A 6,000-nucleotide genomic window follows, 5' to 3' on the forward strand; every position below is an offset into this window, starting at 1 on the left:
CATTATACTATGCTTTTTTCCCTTTCAATTAGTATATTTTTATTTTTTTAAATTATTTTTTGGAGACAGGATCTTGCTTTGTTACCGAGGCTAGAGTGCAGGGGCATGATCATGGCTCACTGCAACCTCAACCTCCTGGGCTCAAGCAATCAATCATTCTGCCTCAGCGTCCTGACTACCTGGGACTACAGGCATACGTTACTGTGCCCAGCTCATTTTTTTATTTTTTGTAGAGACAAGGTCTTGCTATGTTGCCCAGGTTGGATTTTATTTCTTACAGCAGTTTCAGGCTTACAGAGAAATTTAGCTGAATGTACAGAGAGTACCATAAGCTGTCTCTCCTTCTGCCAATAAGTTCCTCTATTATTAACAGTGCTGTGATAAATTTGTTACAATTGATAAATTGATATTAATACATCATAATTAACAAGAGTCCATTTACATTAAGGTTTACATTAAGGCTCACTCTTGTGTCCTACAGTTCTATGGGTTTTGCCAAACATAAAATGTCATGTATCCACCATTACAGCATCATGCCGAGTAGCATTGAGGTAGGACAGGGGACTCAGCTCCAGAGGCGGGGCTTGACTCTGGACCAGATTGAAGACTGGCTGACACGCACTGCAGCAGCATGAACAGTGTACTTATTCCCTGGCAATGACCCAGAAGTTACCATCCTTTTTCTAGAAATTTCTGAATAACCTGCCCCTTAATTTGCATGTATTGAAAAGTGGGTATGAATGTGACTACCCAGAGCTGCTGCTCTCCACGCACTGCCTATGGGGTGACCCTGCTCTGCAGGGGCAGCCATGGAGCTGTAACCCTCCCTCCTCAATAAACCTTTTTTTTCCTCCTCTAGCTCACCCTTGAATTTCCTTCCTGGACAAAGGCAAGAACCTTCCCTGGTGGTGCCCCAGTTTGAGGGCTCCCCTGCCATGCAACAGTTTCAAAATCCCCGGGGCGTCACCTATTCAACCTTCTCTGAGTAAGAGCTTGCTTCTTTCCTAATATATGTGTTCAACACTGTAAATTTCCCTCTAAACACTACTTTCACTACATCCCACACTTTTTGATAGGCTGCTTTTTCATTTTAATTTAATTCAAAATGTATTTATTTATTTTGCGGAGACAGGGTCTCACTCTGTTGCCTAGGCTGGGGTGCAGTGGCACACTCTCAGCTGACTGCAGCCTTGACCTCCCAGACCCAGGTGATCCTTCCACCTCAGCCTCCCAAATAGCTGGGACTACAGGTGCATGCCACTATGTCTGGCTAATTTTTGCACTTTTTGTAGAGACGCGGTTTCACCACGTGGCCCAATCTGGTCTCAAATTCCTGGGCTCAAGCGATCCATCAGCCTCCCAAAGTGCTCAGATTATAGGTATGTGCTACTGAGCCTGGCCCAAAATATTTAAAATTTCTCTTGAGACTTCATCCTTACCCCATGTGTCATTTAGAGATGTGTTCTCTAATCTCCATATATTTTGGAATTTTCCAGCTATCTTTTTTTTATTGATTTCTTTTTTAATTGCATTGTAATAAAGAGCATACTTTGTATGACATACCTCTGTTGAAATTTGTTAAAGTGTGTTTTCTAACCCAGAACATGATACGTCCTGGTGAATGTTCCGTGTGAGTTTGAGAAGAATGTGTTTCCTGTTGTTGGACGAAATATTTTGTAAATGCCAACTATCTTACGACCCCTCTCTTAGCCAGATTATTCATGGATTGGCACTCCCCATTCCTACTGTATAAGACATTGACTTCTGCCTGAGACTCAATGTCACCATGGGGGTGGGGTGCTGTCTTTCCCCTACTCACTTTATTTACAATTGAAGATTCTTGCTGCACTGTATGCAAGTAATTAGGCCAAGTATGACAAAGCAAACTAGTCCTGCAATGACTCATCGTTAGTAAAAATGGGAGACTGGAGAAATGTTATGTTTCAGAAACCATAATGCACCTGTTGTTAGAGTCTAGTCTTGCCTAATGCTTTTCAATATTAATTATTTTCCATAGTTTTGACTGAATTCTAATTCTTTTGGCTACAAGTCTCCAAAATAATGTTTTCCATTTTTCCTTCTTTTCTCCCCACTTTCCCTAATTTGGAGTCACTGAAAACTGAGTCGTGCTTTCTCTTGAGACTTCTTCCTTCCCGTGTGTTATTTAGAGGTGTGTTCTTTAATCTCCATATATTTCGGAATTTTCCAGCTATCTTTTTTTTTTATTTTTATTGATTGAGAAAGCCCTGAGAACTGAAGCTAGACAACTGAAACTTCAGAAGGAAAACAACAACATATTTGCGTACATAAGCCTCTTTGATACCTGTCTACTGATGTGTGAGTGATGCGGCTTATATCTTGATTTTCCAGGATTGTTCTTTGGTTTGCTGTTGTTTTCCCTCCTCCCGCCATGTTCTCTTAATAGGGTGTGAAACTTTACAACCTCCTAAAAATGAGCATTCTTAATAACTCCAGACCTACCCCTCTAGTAATAAACCATCCTAGCCATGAGAGATCAGACAAAACCTGAGACCAGAGACTCATTTTCTTCTAAAACGCTTTCTCTAAAAGATTTAAAAAAGAAAAGGGGGGAAATGGGAAAGGAAAATATCTTGGGACCCCAAAATCATGATGCTAAAGGGAAAAATCAAGCTGGGAACTGCTCAGGGCAAACCTGCCCCCGTCCTGTTCAAAGTCACCCCTCTGCTCACTGAGATCCATGCGTATCTGATTGCCTCCATCGGAGAGGCTAGTCAGAAACTCAAAAGAATGCAACCGTTTATCTCTTAATCTACCTATGACTTGGAAGGCCACTCCCCACTTTGAGTTGTTTCACCTTTCCAGACCAACCAGTGTTCATCTTACATATGTTGATTGACGTCTCATGTCTCCCCAAAATGTATAAACCAAACTGTGCTCTGACTGCCTTGGGGACATGTCAGCAGGACCTCCTGAGGCTGTGTCATGGCATCCTCCACCCTGGCAAAATAAACTTTCTAAATTAACTGAAGAAAAGAAAAGAAAAGATTCTGGCTAGGAGCGGTGACTCATGCCTGTAATTTCAGAGGTACAGGCAGGAGACTCACTTGAGCTCAGGAGTTTGAGACTAGCCTGGGCATCAGCGAGACCCTGTCTCTAAATAAGTAAGACTTTATTTGCTCCTGTAGTGAGACCCTGTCTCTAAATAAATACATGTAAGATTTTGTTTGCTCCCAAATGGCAGTTGCAGTTGTTAAATATTTTTGATTAAATTATATATATATATATAAACAGATGTAAACAGATGTGTGTAAAGATTGCTGTCCTTAGAAAACTAACATTGAATTCTTTGGAAAGATGCAATAAAGGCAAGCATTGCACAGAATTAGCTAAGAGTGAGATGACTGTAAAAGATTGAGAAAAAAGTTGAAGCAGATCCACTCATGCCCAGGATTATGCCCTCATGCGTAAAGAAGGTGGCTTTAAATTATTGTTTCCTTTAAAGGAACAGAAACAGGAAATTATAGACCACTCATTCTTGTGCTCTGAGAGAAAGATAGTGTAGGACTCCAGTGAGGGAGCCTGCCCCAGCAAAAAGGTCTCAGTCTTCAAGTAATGAATAGGAAACAAAGGCGCATTTGTGGGTGTAACAGCCTAGAGAATCATGATGCTTTGGTGCCTACCTGTGTAGTCAGAGAACCGAAAAGGGAAAGAGACTTATTCAGCGTCACACAGCAGATATGAACAAGAGCCAACATAAGATAACTTTTTTTTTTTTTTTTTTTTTTGAGATGGAGTCTAACTCTGTTGCCCAGGCTGGAGTGCAGTATCATGGTCTCGGCTCACTAAAACCTCTGCCTCCCCGATTCAAGTGATTCTCCTGCCTCAGGCTTTCAAGTAGTTGGGATTACAAGCATCTGCCACCACGCTGGCTAATTTTTTGTATTTTTAGTAGAGATGGGGTTTTTCCATGTTGGCCAGGCTGGTCTCAAACTCTTGACCTTGTGAACTGCCCTCCTTGGCCTCCCAAAGTGCTGGGATTTATAGGCGTGAGCTACTGCACCTGGTCAAAAGATACCTCTATGTGCATACTTTTGCTTTCATTATAGTGTTTTTTAAAAAATGTTATTTATTTATTTGAGATGGAGTTTCACTCTTGTTACCCAGACTGGAGTGCAATGGTGCAATCTCAGCTCACTGCAACTTCTGCCTCCCAGGTTCAAGTTATTTTCCTGCCTCAGTCTCCCAAGTAGCTGGGATTACAGGTGCCTGCCAACACGCTTGGCTAATTTTTTGTATTTTTAGTAGAGACAGGATTTCACCACGTTGGCCAGACTAGTCTTGAACTCCTGACCTCATGATCCACCTGCCTGGCCTCCCAAAGTGCTGGAATTACAGGCATGAGCCCCCACGCCTGGCTAAAAATTATTTTCAACTATGAATACATAATAGTTGTACATATTTATGGGGTGCATGCAATATTTGGGATACAGGCATATGATGTGTCATGATCACATCAGGATAATTAGGGTGTCCATCACTTTGAATGACTTGCTTAACCTCATCAAGCCAATATCCCTGGCAGATCTGATTGAGCTGAGCAAGGGTCAGCCTGGCAGCTTTCAGAGCATTGAGTGTTTAATCCACTGGGCCGTAAGCCCGGCCTCGATTGGGCCTGCACTGCCTTCAGCAGGAACCACCAGTCCTGTGGCCCCTTTTGCTTGCCTCCCCTCTGTCAGCCCTGATGGGAGACCAGACCTCAGCAACTTGGTCTTGCCTCTGACTCCTACTCAGAATAAACGTCTCTAGTTGTTGGTCTGTGGGCACCAGCGGGAAAATCTGCTCCCATCTGTGCTCCCATCCACCTTGGAGATCTGATTTCTGCCTCACCTGAACCTCACCCACTTTCAGCTCCAATATCCTGTGTTCAACCAATGCCAGTTCAAAAGCATTTTCCACTGATGCAAGCTCTGTGAGGGAGCGCAAGTTTAGGGGCTGGCAAGTGGAGGTGGCATTTGTCACCTCCTGCTATGTGTCAGGGACTCTCGATGGACTGTACCATTGACATCGCTCAGCAACTCTGAAATATTTATTACTGTCCCCATTTTCCAGATGAGGAAACTGATACTCAGTGAGGCTAAATAACTTGGCCAAGGTCCCATAGCTAGAAAGTAACAGTCCGGATCTGAAGGCTGGACTTTAAAATTTCGGCTGGTGTTCCTTTCAGGGCAGATGCGTCCCACCACACTGTATCGCCTCTCACAGTGTTTTATTTCAGTGGGGTCAGCCAGGAGTCAGGCAGAGAGCACATAATTAGCTAGGTCAGGTGTACTAATATTTATGAAAATTTTCCTCCTGTATATTCATCTTAGTCTGTTAGGCATGTCCACATGATGAATGAAGATCAACCAGTTCAAGGATGGAAACTGGGCTTCTTTTTAACCTCCATCCATGACGGACTGGTGGTGGCTGCCTGGAAGACTGTGTTGAGAGGGACTCAGAGGCTGCTTGTAGTTTCTGTAGGAAAGAGGCCGTATTGATTAGTGATGTCTGCCAGGAGCACGGGGAGAATGGCAAGTGTCTCCAGCTGTTCCTGTGAAGGGTGTGTGGACCTAATTAGCACCTCTCTCCACCTGGTGGCAGCTAGTTAAATTGTCACTGGTAAAAACTGATCAACTTTTTGGGTAGTGGTTTTCAAAGTCATGATGAAGGTGGAAATCACAAGGCATCAACCAGGAAAGATTTTTCTTTCTTTTCTTTCTTTTTCTTTCTTTCTTCTTTCTTTCTCTTTCTCTCTCTCTCTTCCTTCCTTCCTTCTTTTCTTTTTAAGGCAGCATCTCACTTAGCCTAGAGTGCAGTGGCATGATCTCAGCTCACTACGACATCCACCTCCCAGGTTCAAGTGATTCTTCTACCTCAGCCTCCTGAGTAGCTGGGATTACAGGTGCACACCACCACACCTGGCTAATTTTTGTATTTTTAGTAGAGATGGGGTTTCACCATGTTGGCCAGGCTAGTCTC

This window comes from Saimiri boliviensis, chromosome 7 (genome assembly GCF_048565385.1).
Source record: "Saimiri boliviensis isolate mSaiBol1 chromosome 7, mSaiBol1.pri, whole genome shotgun sequence".
Taxonomy (NCBI): domain Eukaryota; kingdom Metazoa; phylum Chordata; class Mammalia; order Primates; family Cebidae; genus Saimiri; species Saimiri boliviensis.